The 15,506-nt window shown below is 35.4% G+C and overlaps 1 protein-coding gene across 1 annotated transcript in view; it reads right to left on the bottom strand.

The window, feature by feature from the left end:
• Window positions 1-8,402, bottom strand: part of LOC126817139 (uncharacterized) — a 53,148-nt gene extending 44,746 nt beyond the window's left edge. The window contains exon 1 of the mRNA XM_050543948.2: window positions 8,307-8,402. The gene's annotated coding sequence lies outside the window, so the exon portion shown is untranslated. The remainder of the gene's footprint in view (window positions 1-8,306) is intronic.
• Window positions 8,403-15,506: the final 7,104 nt, after the last annotated feature.

Below are 15,506 nucleotides of genomic sequence, written 5' to 3'. Positions count from 1 at the left end.
CGTATAAAAATGAACAGCCAACTTTCCTGTCTCGTGCAGCATGCATTCAGTCTATGTATTATAATGCCCATGAAATTATCATGTCTGTTATTGTCCGTTGTTGAAAGGGGAAATTCTATTATTGCATCGTGTCAAATAGGCGGATTTGAGGCAAAATAATAGGGGAAAGTATTTTGGGGCTCTGTGCATGGAATAACTAACCATGTTTTATGCCATCGGTACGAAACTGACTTAGTCAAATTCTGAACATTCTGCCGATCAGCCTTAGGCGAAGGAAAAAAGCCCGATTAGATCAAATGGATTGAACATTAGGATCCGAGTTGAGCGAAGATTCGACATAGGAAATCCGAGTTACGTGCAGAAATTTAATAAGAAAAACGTGCAGGATCAAAGGGTCCACACGATTTTATCCGAGTTGAGCGAAGATCCAACTTATACGAATCCAACTTATACGAATCCGACTTATACGAGGTTTACTGTATTATCATTGAAAATATGGCAGAACAATTTAAAACTGATTATGGCTGACTTGTTTATTGCATTTTAACAAATTTTATGCAATTCCTTATTGATAAATAAAATTGGAATATAAAATACTGCATTATGTCTTTGTTACTGAAAATACAAGGGGATAACTAATGATATTGTTTTTATTACGGTTTTGCATCTGCAGTTTTGTTGCAAAACCTAAACTTGGTGTTGTTATGGAGTATGCTGTGCTGCTCACCAAGTATGAGATTGGACTGTCCTTCAAGGTTTGAAGATGTAGTACATGTATATTGGCATCTGATACTTGAATTTTTCTAAAAAGGAAAATATTAAGCCACAAAGCAAGCATACCGTTATTTAAAGAAATTGCATGTGACACACCTTGTATTTTTACGATACTTTTTGGACCATATTTTTAACTTGAGGATCACAATAATTACATCACTACCTAAGAACATTGTCTTATGTGGTGGTTGCCCATACATGTCATCTGAACACTTACCTGTTGATGTTAAAATTAGCCATCACAGGCTTTCTTTTTCTGTTTACATTCCCAGGTCTTGAAATTATAATCTGTGAAACATGACAGGGTCTGGTTAAATTTTTACTGCTGTGGTAAACTCATCGATGATGGTTGAGAAGGGACATTTTACTATCCTGCTTTCTTCCATTTCAATCATTATTATTATTGCCAACACATGAGCACACTATCCTCTCATTCTAAAAATACAATGATTTTGCAAGGTTAAAGGCTCAATACCACTCTTGGTGTAACTGAATAATATTTTCCAATCTTTATTCTGGTCAACAAATTGTACTATTTTAGAATATTTCAATTAATTGATGATATAAATTTCATCTTAACACACCTTATTTAAAAATTTGGAAAAATTCAACATAATGGTTTGAAACGTCTAACGTAAACCTTTTCAAATGAAACTTCGATTTAAAAATATTTTCGAACCCTCTGGACAAGTAAAATAGGATGTAATGGATAATTTACACAACAGGTAGGACACTTAAACATCTAGTACTTAGATAGAGATATTATTTATTTTCTGGAGCTTTCAAGCCAGCAAGAGTGTTATTGTCCCTTTAAAAAGGCTCATATAAATAGGCTTACTACTAGTAGTAGGCTAATATGATTGAATGTGAAGATAAAAAAAAATAGGACCTAATAATAGTCTATCCGTTGTCACTAATGTCAAACATATTTTAGCCAGGTGATTAAAAGTTAATCTTTTGATCTTTCAGTCTGATTGCTTTTATTCAGGTGATTTAACATGCCAATAATAACATAAGCAAGCCCTTAATCTGCTATTATGAGTATGAGATTAAAATGCAATTTTTGGCTATTCCTTACGGGTTATAGACATAATGGCCCTAAACAATAACGGCCAAACAATTTAGTCATAACGGCCAAAACATTTGGTCATAACGGCCAAAATATTTAGTCGAAACGGCCCAAAAAAATTGGTTGAAACAGCCAAACAATTTGGTCATAATGGCCCCCCAAAAAAACCAAAACATTTTTTACAGCGATTTTATAAGTATGCTTTAAAATGACTTTTTAATATACAGGGACTTTTAGGAGCAAAACAGTAGGACGTTAAACCCCATTTCATTTCATTTTTATTTTGTGTGTTAACCAATTTTAAGGAGACGTTTGATATATACACGGACGTTTGTATTGTATGTTTTTACCAATTTTCGACCAATTAAGTGTAAATAATTTAATTAAATCAACCTGTCCATAATATCATATCTAATGTATTTGGCGTTAAATCTTTAATAAACAATAACAAACAACCACAATATTTGCCCAGATATATTCTTTTTCATTAAATTAAAAATGTTCGGCCGTTATGACAAAATTTTTGGGCCGTTATGACTAAAGTAGGGCCGTTTTGACCAAACCGTTTTTTGGCCGTTATGGCATAGGGCTGTTATCACTACATCCCTTCCTTATGAGTAGTTACTAATAAGTAATATTACTATTATTATTAGTGCAAGAAAATATGGATTACTAATAGCCTAGACTAGTTAGATGACACAAGATATGGGTCTTATTATTGTATCAAAATGAATAAAAATCTGTTGCAAGACAAGATAGCTCACCCATATTAATGGCTGAAATTGTCTATGGAAAAATTGAAATTTCAACAGCCCACTTGCACTAGGTACTAGAAATTAATGCCATATCACTAATCAGTTTCCCTGGAGTGAATGACTGAAATACTGGAATATCTACTATTCAATAATTCAGTCAAATCCAGGCATTTTGATTTACCTTCTTCTTTCAGTTTCACGTCGTAAACGATCAGTAAAAAGATAAAATAGATTTGTAACTTGGTAATCTTACCTTTTCTTTTACTTGTAGGTTCACAAAGTATGTCATGTAGACCTATCGACGGAAACTGCTTTAGGCTATAACACAAAGCCCTTCTACTACTTCTTTTCAGGTAGTCAACTATGCGGTCATACTTTTCTTTCCGTATCAATTTGCTCGTACTTGTACCAGTAAACTGACGGTCACAAAATTCATTAAAATGACTAATACTAACGCACTGATCCATGGTGAATACCAAGTAAGATTAGGCTGATTATCATTTCGTTCGTTTCTAGAGTTTTACGTCCACATCCACCTAAGGTGATATCGTAGACAAAATGTTTCCTAAGAAACTTACTGGAGGAAGCCATAGGGATTAGGCTTGGTCCAGTTTAATTTGAGACATAGTGTTTTTGCAGGGAATGCCCAAGGTAAAAACTCATCGAAAGGAGAGGAGAAAGTTTTGGGGTAGAAAAAGGATGGCGAGCATGCACAGTCTGGCCCGCTTAGCCAGTAATGCTACGACCTAGGGCCCCACCTACGCCTGTCCAACCTAGATTTAAGGATGCAGTGATTTTTCTTGGCCAGGCATTGTGGTGCCGTAGGCCTTATCACCAAAACAAAAGATAGGTTGCCAGGCAATGAAACATACGCCCACAGCAGCTATATCGTCCAGGCAGTCAACAAGAGTTGTCACACATTGTCGGTAATGAAACATTTATAATACATTAAAATCTGATTAAACATACATTATGCAAGAGCTAAATCTGAATATTGCAAGTCTTAATTTAGGCGCCAGATGTTATAGAAATTATAAATTAGATCTTTATTTAAACAACAAACCCAAAATCAACTCTGTAGACCCACGGATGACTCGGCTACAGCTTTGATTTAAATAGGATTTCACTGATTGATTAAATCAAATATGGCACCCCATGCAGAGATTATTAACCGTTACATTGACTTCATCAGTTAGATCGAGGCTAAATGATAGAGTGTATGAAGCGAGGTCGCTGTTGAGCGATACCGAATGTCAGTCAATTTGATTGAAAGTTTGATACATACGGATTTGATATTATGTTCAGTTGTGGTTAAAATGAGAGTTTGGATTTTGGTATTATACGCTCTTTTGTCACTTGCGTTTACAGAAAAATTGATAAACATCGCAGCTAACATCACCCCAGTTGAATTGCAGCCCCATTGGATCACTGTAGTGTTTCCTATTTGTCTCAGTCTGCTTCAGGAGTCAAGAGTACACGCAGGCTAACAAGAAGTAGGCTATAATTATGCCTCATTGATTTGGTCCATTCCTTTCAAACTTTCGCTTCTTATCTATATATAATAAAAGTCTTATTTTTAATTTATAGTAAAAATAAATGTGATACGAATTGAACTGCAACCCCATCTCAAGCCATTGAAAACGTTACTTGATAATTGAGATTATGTACATGTAGGTTGAGTTAACGCCTGTCAATCAAACGATCGGCCACGGTGAAGATATATTTGATTACCATTTCTAGTCAAATATTACAGAATAATTCAGAATAAAGTAATTTGACTGAAATTTCAATATATTCTTCTTTCATCATCTACTTTTGAACTGTTATAGCAAAAATGGCCAAATCTCTATAAAAATCTCCCATAATGTATCTTTAAGAGTAACAACTCAAAGTAATTATCAGAAAACCATTAGAATTTGTTTGGTTTTTATAAAGTTCTGCCCCATGCTAACGTTTTTTACATGTAGTATACAAAACTTTTAACATCATGGATTTAGCTGTTCAAGTCATAAAGATTCATTGAAAATCAATATACATGTACTTGTTCGTCTCAAGACCTTAAACTTAAACACTGTGTATAAATTTAAAGTCAATCGGATATTAACTTTAGCCTCTAGAGTGTCCAAAAGATTTTTCAAAGTGATCAAGGGCCATAATTCTGGCAAAAATTATCAGAATTCGCTGAGAATCACTAGGCTTCTTCGTCTCATGGTCTCAACACTGTATATAAATTTAAAGTCAATCGGATATTTACTTTAGTCTCTAGAGCGTCCACAAGAATTTCCAAAGTGATCAAGGGCCATAACTCTGGCAACCAGCGGCTGCCAGGTAGGATACGCCCACATTTTCGACAGATGGATAGAGAACAAGCTAAAAAGAAAGTGATTTTTCGTACATCCAGGGGCCATAATTCAGGAAGTTATAAACTTACATTTCAAGTTTCAACAGAATCGAATAAAAATTGTGACCTCTATAGGGTCCACAACCTTGATATAACATATTTTTACACTACATGTATTTGACAACGAAGGGTGGTCATTTTTTCTGTCAGTTTTGTGACGATTTTCACGAAATTCGAACTCAGCCGACCTTAGGGTGTAACGGTGATATAATAATAGGTTTTTTTAGATGGGATCCACAAGCTAAAATCATGATTTTTTCGTACAATCAGGGGCCATAATTCAGGAAGTTACGTTCTGATATGCGCGAATATCGAAAGGTACCAAGATCTTTGGGTTATAAACTTACATTTCAAGTTTGATCAAAATAGGATTTAAATTGTGACCTCTATAGGGTCCACAACCTTGATATACCATATTTTTACCCTATTTGAGAACGAAGGGCGGCCATTTTGTCAGTCAGTTTTGGGCCGATTTTCACGAAATTCGAACTCAGCCGTCCTTAGGGTGTAATGGTTATAATAATGTTTTTTTTAAATCGGATAAAAATTATGACCTCTATAGGGTCCACAAGCTAAAAACACGATTTTTCGTACAATCAGGGGCTATAATTCAGGAAGTTGCGGTCCAATATGCGCAAATATCAAAAGGAACCATGATATTTAGGTTATAAACTTACATTTCAAGTTTCAAAAAAATCGTATAAAAATTGTGACCACTATAGGGTCCACAACTCAGCCGTCGTTAGGGTTAAACGGTGATATAATAATACATTTTTTTAAATCAGATAAAAATTATGACCTCTATAGGGTCCACAAGCTAAAAACGCGATTTCTCGTACAATCAGGGGCCATAATTCAGGAAGTTACGTTCCGATGTGCGCGAATATCGAAAGGAACTGAGATCTTTGGGTTATAATCATACATTTTAAGTTTAAACTAAATCGGATAAAAATTGTGACCTCTACAATCAGGGGCCATAATCCATGAAGTTACAGTCCGATACATGCCAATATCGAAAGGAACCGAGATCTTAGGGTGATAAACCTATATTTCAAGTTTCATTGAAATCGGATAAAAATTGTCACCTGTAGACTGTTCACAAACAATTGTGGACGGACGGGGGCGACGACAATATACGTCCACATGACGACAATATACACATATGAAAATATCGGCGTATAAAAATTATCAGAAATCGCTGAAAATCAATAAACTTCTTCGTCTCATGACGGACAGGGACAGGGGCGACAACAATATACGACCACATTTCAATGTGGCCATATAAAAACAAAAAAACGCCCGCCCACAGGGCACCCGACGTCCCTTACGTAGGGATGTCCGACTAGCAGTAGCCCTCGGGATGATCACTTATTAAATACATTATTTTAATATTTTCGTTGTTTTTGTTGTTATTACTAGTTGAAACTAAAATAGGTCACGCACTTTGTGAACAATGACGATCGCACGTGATATAGTAAAATTAGAATTATCTCCCTTCTTTGCTCTTGATTGATTTGTAGAGAAATTGTCTGCTTTCACGATAAAACTAATTGTATTATTAATGATCAACTCAGCTTTTATTACTAAATCATGTCAGATACAGCCCATACAAACCACGTTTTTGACTTCCCGGGAAAATATCTATATCTCTCGTAATTTCTTGGAAGAATTCTACTTTGGTTTTCGTCAAAATTAACCAATCATAAAAATTCTACTTTGAAAGCCGGTAATTATTTTTTTATTGTCCAATCAATAGACGCCTTCTATTATATTTTATTCTATTATTAGTAAAACTGTTTGATCGCCAGTAACTTGCAAAGAGAAACCATGTATTGTCTTTGTATTTATCGGAGATATTGGAATAAAAAAAAGGTTCAAATGAATCAAGAACAAAACTTAGAATAATACTCAAGTTAATCCTACATTTAGCAACTAATTATTTTACATTAATTGATTTTTTTACGTACATCGGCACAGTATTAGACTAGGATAATAACACTACTTTTTCTCGATCAACACAAATAACAGGTCGGTAAAGTTCGGTTTTTCCGGAAGAATGATAATCGATTATTATCGATAATCGCTGACAAATTCTTGCCGATAATCGATATTGAAATTTCATATCGATTCCCAGCCTTAGTCCCCATTTCTTCACAGAGTAAAACACTCTTTTTGCCCCTGCAAGGTCACATTATCATATCTAGGATATCGATCTCACACTAGAATTCTTAGATTAACTCATAGATCTCCTGTTTGCTTTCTTTTGGATACAGTAAGTTCGGAATACTGAGAGCCGCATGGCGGATCATCATCACGGTAATCCATTAAATAGTCCGGTACTCCAGTCAAAGTTCACTTCGCGCGCACAGATTACTCATCAGAAATTAGACGGAGATTCGCACATGCACGAGGGTAATCTGTCCAAGGAGGGTAATTTGCGTTCAACATATATATGACTATTGGAATCAACTATTATAATTTTAAACGAATAAAAAATAGAACTCAGTTTTTGCCAAACTGACATTACTTACCTTAAATTACTTTTATGAAATTGTAAATGGCATTAGGCATCACATGGTCATGGTGAAAATTTGATCAAAATATTAATTGACACTTTGATGGACCAAAAACATTGAAATGTTACTTATAGAAAGATAGGTTGCCAGGCAACAAAACATACGCCCACAGCAGCTAAATCGTCCGAGCAGTCGACAAGGGTTGTCACATATTTTTTCTTTTGTAGTTTATTAGGGGAATTTAATTGACAATTTCATATTCTGCTCCGAACTGGGCTAATGAAGACGGGCATACGCCATACAGTGTGCTATTAGGGAAATTTTGCCCGGACAGCGGCACAACGGCCTACTCTTATATCGAATTCCATTTGTCAATGTGTACACGGGCCTCGGTTTTTCGTCCCACCCAAACGATTAGATAACCTTGTCGCGCCCTCCCGTCCTGCATCACTGACAAGGGGGGACCACACACGAAAATCTGGATGAACTTTCTTGGCCAATGCAGGGATCGAACACCCGACCCCCAGACTAGTACGTGAGCCAGCAACTTACCCACTTAAAATCTATGCATGTAATTCTACATAATTAAAGTTATTATTAATATTATAACAACCTGCCATTATTAATCAATGGCACTAGATCTAATGCTTCTAAAAAGTTGAAGTATGCAATATTATGGTTATTGAATGGACCAATTACTTTAACATTGTGTGTTTCATCCACGGCACGTTCTCATAAGTGCTTAGGTACGGAACCGTAACACAGTAAATATGATATATAAGTAAATTTACCTCAACACAACATACGTTGAACTTTGACAACACACATTATGGCGGCAATTTCCGTCAACATTTTATACAAAAGAAAAATCACGTGATATATTGAAAAGTAGTACCACGTACAGCTGGATATTGAATTCCGCGAGTTTAAAAAAAGTGAAAACGACACTTTGAATAATAATACTAAAAAACAATTTAATCACATTGTCGAATATGTCGTATAGAAATAGCAGACTATTGTTGTTAACAATTGACAATTATAACTCAGGGGAACTCTTTTGTATTAAACCGGACAGCTAAAAACATTGATTAGCGGTGAAAAGGCCAATCATGGAAAAGTAAAAGAACTTTTAAGAACTAATTATTTTACATAACACTGTTACATGTGAAAGGCTATCAAATATGAAATGTTTAAAACCCTTATCTAGCATCATTTACAGGAGAAACAAGCCGTTACTAGCTTTGCATGGTGAATGGTTGTTTTGGATAGAATTACCTAGCTATCCACATTACGTTTAAATAACGTTGTAGTAACGTCACGGAACAGATTCGGTCGGGCCTGCTCAGGGACTAAACGCATGTTTTGCGATTTTATTTTTTTTATATGAAATATCATGTTCGTGCGATATATCAACTAGTGTATTAAAAGGGGGGGGGGGGCGCGTCGAATTAACCAATAACAACCCAATAACTCCAAATTGTTGACTTTGGAAACACAAAATAACAATTTAGTTGAATTTAAGAAGCCCTTGCTTTGAGCCCAAATCAAAGTTTCACGCTCACTCGTGTGAAGGGAGATAACCTGTGTATGTGATGTGTTGACAAGAACATAATGTATACTTTCGTTGCAATTCGTTGTAATATATTGTAATTAGTGATTGATTACGTCAATAACAGTGAGTGGAAAAGGTCCTTAAGATGCGATTGGGGATTTCTCAATATAGCAAATAACCCATCGCTATGCAATATTACCATATACTACCCAGAATTATCAAATAATAATCCAATATCCTCAAATATCTGCATACCAGTATAATTACTGCAACGAATAGCTGCTTATCACCTAATAAATACCCAATAACACCCAATAACTCCAAAATAACTTCAGAGTAGTTTTGAAAAATTCTACATTGGGTAAACATGATGTTCGAGGCATTTTAAATAGTTTATTAGAACTGTAATTATATGCATGAAACGATATTATGGTAAATATATACAGGGCAATAAAAAAATCTGATATTATAGCTATATTTATTTATTTATATTTGCAAATTGTGTCCATTGTATTGTATTGTTTTATATGTCTTATAAGGATTAAGGTAATATTGTAGTTCATAATTATTTTGTAGACAGCGAGGTTACATCTAGTAGACATACATATAACGCTTTGTACATTTTGAATGTTATCAATCATCTTGAAGACGTTGTGTTAATTCGTTTATAAATTGATGTTCGTTACTGACACCTTGTGAAATCCACACATTACCAAACCCATTTTCTTCTAGAATACACTTAACATTATCTAACCAGGGGTTATATTACCATTCAACAGACCTTCATACATATCGCTATAACATGAATCAAGTAACATATTTTTACCTTTTAACAATTTAAGCCAATATTTTATCATACATATTTTTCTATATATTTGAAGTGGAAAAATATCCAATTCCTGATAAATTAGTGCATTGCATGTTGATGTTCTTACTCCAAGTATTTTCTTAAAGAAAGTTAACTGTACCTTTTCAACGTCATCTGCAGAATGATAACCCCACATTTCACTACTGTAATTTAATATGGGAACTATACATGTGGTAAATAGGGCTATTGAAGTTTGCAAATTAAAATAATTTTCCCGGATTATTCTTTTTAAACCAAAACATGCCTTAGAAGCTTGCTGTGCAATTGTCTTTTGGGTAAGACTGAATTTACCATTATGGTTAAAGACCTCACCTATAAACATGTAGTTAAAAGATTTTACAGTTTCAAAATCCTTTCCTTCATATGTCCAGGTTTCATTTTCTCTAAGCAGCAAAATAAACGTCAGGTTGGTATGTTACTCTGAATAGACACATTGCATAAAACTTGCCAAATGTTTTATTGTATATTTGTGACCACATCTTCAACTTTACCTAAGCAATAAGGCTCCTTCCCAAACACAGAATTGAACCCAGGAAATGTTCTCAAAAACGAAAACTGACTTCAGAGATGGTAATGTGTTCTCCATGATTTTCATGTAACTCATGTTGCACGTGCTTTTCACCGGGACCAGCCCTATAAAATGCACCCCCATATCTGGTTGAATCATTCACACTACAACGTCAGCAGCACACCACGACTCACGACAGCTCAGAGGAACCAGGTGCTTGGAAGACTCGACGCTGGCCACACTGCCCAAGCCGTTGCCAATCACTTCCAGGTCAATGTTCGGACCATCTACAGGCTTCAGCAACGCTTTTGGGCCACCAACACCACGGATGATCGCCCCGAACTGGTAGACCAAGGGTTACCACAAGGCGACTAGACCGCTATGCTGTGCGACTGCACGTGCAGAATCCCTTCACACAGGCATCTGAGACAGCACGTCAGACATTGGGAACACACGGAAGAGCCATCAGTACCAATACAGTGCGCAGACGTCTCACCAGAGAGAACATCCATTGCCGTAGACCTTACCGTGGACCGACCCTCATCCCTCGCCATCGACGTGAACCTCTACAGTTTACCCATCAGTACCAATATAGGGAGAGGAGGTGGCATCACAGCAGTGCGCTACATCCATCAAGCGTCATACCACATTTCGCACGTCATCGAAACAACATTTTCCAGCATGACAACGCCCGTGCCCACACCGCCAGAGTTACTCGGTACTTTGTACAGCAAAACGGTGTCAACGTTATGCACTGGCCAGCCCTTAGTCCGGACTTAAACCCGTTTGAACATCTTTTGGATGAAATTCAGAGGAGACTTAATAACGTCGTACCGAGACCAAACACAGCCGATGGATTGCGCCAGGTTTTTCTGAGAGTGGTACCAGGTGCCAATGGCGTTCATCAATCGCCTGGTCCCCTCCAAGTACAGACGCTGCGCTGCTGTTATTGACACCCGCGGTGGACACACCAGATACTGATGTATAGACTGTGTACAGAGTCTAAACATTCTCGTAATATTTTGGAATTGTGATGAATTAATCACTAATGTGTCAACATACTGATCACAAAAAATGGCTTTGATCCATTTATTAAGTCGTTTTCGAGAATGATTTGAATAAAGTGCCTCTCAGATTTTAAAATCGTGCTGACGGGTTTTTTTTATGTTTAGTATATAAATTTACATCATTTATTGTCAAATATTCACAATTTCCGGATTCTTGCGCTCCCTCGATGTCTCTGACATATAGGGCGTAATGTTTAGGGGAGAGGGATTCTCCTTGCATCAGTCCTGTGGTTAAATGGAAATAATCATAATAGTTACCCCGAAACATTACGCGAGCCACGAGCTTTGAATACATGGATTTGAGTAAAGTTAGGAACTTTCCAGTAATATTGTTTCTTACCAGTTTATTCCATAGTTTGCATGGCCGTATACAGTCAAATGGCCTGGAAAAATCTAAGAACCCACAATATAGCCCAGATGTTTTCCTTAATAACTTCTGGATCACATTATTAAGAACAAAGGTGACATCTCTAGTTCCGAGTCCGGGTCGAAAACCGAAGAAAGATTCTGTCAAGACCTTATTATTTTCATTAAATTCAGAGAATCTTTTTGTCAATACTGCAGTAAACAGTTTCCCTAAATGACTTAAAAGTGTTTTACCCCTATAATTACTGGCTGTATTCGGGTCACTTCTTTTAAACAATGGCACTATGTCACCAAGGAACCACTGATCAGGAAATTCGCCGTTTTTGAGAATATGGTTAAAGACTTATAGAGTAGCATTCTGAATTCCATGAAATATTCATTTAGCAGTTTATCCTGTCCAGTACTTTTATCCCGACTTAATCTATTGATGGTTGAATTGATCTCCGATTCACTAATTTCACAGTCAAGTTCCTCAAAAATAGTTCCTGGTATATCTTCATCTTCATTTTCAGCGTTAGCAACATTTTCACCCACTAAATTGTTGAAATGTTCGAAAATTTCAGTTGTAGAGAACCTTGTATTTGGTTGAGGTTTAAATTTCTTAAGCCGTTTAAAAATAGTTTTGGATTATGTTGTCTTGTATATTCGAGCATATTTCCTTCTATACATAAGTCGTCTCGCTTTAGACGTCTTTCAACCCTTTTATAAACCGCCTTATGTTGAGCAAGTTCAATACGATTCTTTTTACTTTTGTCTGTATTTAATTTATGTCATGTACTTTTATATACATGATAAAGTTTATTGCATTCATCACTGAGCCACGGTTTGTTGGTGGGTCTGGACTTTTTAGCACAATTTTGACACAGATCATAAGTTTGCCTGATTTTATATGGTTTTTTTTCTTCATAAAACGGGGACAAGATATCACAAAGTCCTCTATTTAGATTGGATATGATTTGCGTGACTGACATATTTGCGCTAATGGCGTCAGCCAAGTTCAATTTTATTTCATCAATGTTCTCAAGAAGTTTTGAAAAGATCCTCTGCTTTTGATCAGCGTTCCATCTTACCGACACCGACTCCGTTTTGCTTGCGAATGCACAATCACATGGTGATCTACTGCGCCGATTAGAACACGAGATATTTGTAAAAAAAAAAAAAAAATGAGGCGTGGTCTGATAATTCTGTAAATTTACCAACAACAAAGTCATTCACTATAGTCGATTATACTATATAGTACCGTTTTTGTTTTGAAATGTGATTTGTGTATCATTAACACTTCTGCCATTTTGAATACGGAAATTACCTGACCTACATAGTGCTAACAGTTTATTACCGATGCCGTTAGGGTAGACATCATCTTCAGTTCTTCTAACCACATCAAAATCACCATCTTCTTCATAGTCTATAAATTCACTTAAAACATCATACACATCTTTATCAAGTCTATTATTCTCATTCCCTCTACCTACCTTACTATTAAAGTCCTCCATAAGTGCCACAATCCCCTTATTTTTATAATGACAGACATCATTTTCGAGTACACCAAATAAATTACAATCATAGTGTGTATAATAGACAGATTTTTCAGGTGGTATATATACAAAACATAAATATAAATCTAAACTCTGATTTAACACATTCTTATCTATTTTCAACCATATGATGCTATCTTCAACAACTCTCTCAATGTTCACAAATTTTTCAATCCACTTTTTAATTAAAACAACACTATCACCTCCTTTACATTTTACTCTCTTTATAACATGTGAACCGAAACCAGATAATTCTATAACACAATTTTCTCTTAACCAGCATTCTGAAATAAACACAATGTCCACATCTTGAAATATTTTCAGAAAAACACTTATTTTTCAGCTTTGAGTACAAATCTCTCTGACAGTTCTATGCGCATAATCCAATATTCTGATTAACATCACCCTTTCTGGCCTATGCTTTATATTCTGAACCATTTATATATAATTTATTATACACTAATTTCAATTTAATACCTGGCTCTTCTAGTCTTTTCTGTTTCCTCACTTTAACTATCTTTCTTCTCTGGTCTTCTATTTCTGTGGGAAATTGTTCATACACAAAGTGATTAGTGTCTTTCAGTACCTTGGCGTTATATCAAACCTCATCTTTGTCTTTCCTATTCAAAAACTGCACGCAGATCTTTCTTGTGCTCTTCCTTCTATCTCCGAATCTTTCTACTCTCTCCAGCTGAAATTCACTAACCATTTTTGCAGATAGCTTCATAATCTCTGCCATAAACCACCCAACCTTTTTCTCTGTATCTAATGGGTTCTCATTCTGATCTTCTGGAATATTAGTAAAAATCAAATTATTACTCATAGATCTATCTTTAATATTTACCATATTATGTATATAAGCATCTTCCATAATATGTAAAATGGTTGATCCTAATTTCTATGTTTTCTCTGATATGTGTTAGGTTTCTAGGCTGATCTGTGACATTTCACATCTCAAAACTGTTATATTCTCCTGTATATTGTGTATTTTTGGTCGAACATCTTGCTGTAATTCTTCTTATTTATTATTTATTTCAACAGTTTTGTATGTAAGTTGTTGAACATTATTTAACAGTTCCTGGGCCCAAAACGGCACAACTGACTTGTTGGTTGGACTTATAGACTTTTGTACATACTGTGCTGGTGTAGGTGTTATTAAATTAGGTGAAGGTTGCATCATAAAGTGGTGTTGTGGGGTGGGTATGTAAACGTGGAATCAAGTTCTGTCCCTTGAGGAGATATTGTTGTTTATTTTATAACTAAGATACAATTTTACAGTTGTAGAACGTTCATTTTACCAGATAAATACACACACATTAGTTATTGGAAGGGGCCATGCTCTAATGCCAATTTCTGACTTCATTCCAATTTTCATATCTTCTTAAACATACATTATGCAAGAGCTAAATCTAATTATTGCAAGTCTTTATTTAGGCTTCAGATATCATATAAATTATAAATTAGATCTTTATTTATACAACAAGCACAAAATCAATTCTGTTACAGTACAAGAGTACACGCAGGCTAACAAGAAGTCTGCTATAATTATGCCTCATTGATTTGGTCCATTCCTTTTAAATTTTCGCTTCTTATCTATATATTAAGTCTTATTTTTAATTTGTAGTAAAAATAAATGTGATACGAATTGAATTGCAACCCCGCCTCAAACCGGATAGGCTAACGGTACCACAGCCATTGAAAACGTTACTTGATAATCGAGATTATGTAGGTGGAGTTAACGCCTGTCAATCAAACGATCGGCCATTCTCGGAGACGGTGAAGAGAGAGTTGACTCCTATTTCTAGTCAAAAATTACAATGGTGATAACATTGTTCAGAATAAAGTAATTTGACTGAAATTTTCAATATATTCTTCTTTCACCATCTATTTTTGAACTGTTATAGCAAGAATGGCCAAATCTCTGTTAAAATCTCCCATCATGTTTCTTATAATTAAGAAGGAAAGTTCTTTTATATCTGATAGTAAATTTTCTTCTGATTTTATTGAATGACAGATTTTAAAATTCGTACACACAATACATTTAATTTGTAATAATCTTACAATACTAGCTCAACTCGATAACGAAAGTTTTTTG

The sequence above is a fragment of the Patella vulgata genome, chromosome 4, assembly GCF_932274485.2.
Source record: "Patella vulgata chromosome 4, xgPatVulg1.2, whole genome shotgun sequence".
NCBI lineage: Eukaryota > Metazoa > Mollusca > Gastropoda > Patellidae > Patella > Patella vulgata.
This window is presented reverse-complemented; position numbering and strand designations above follow the sequence as displayed.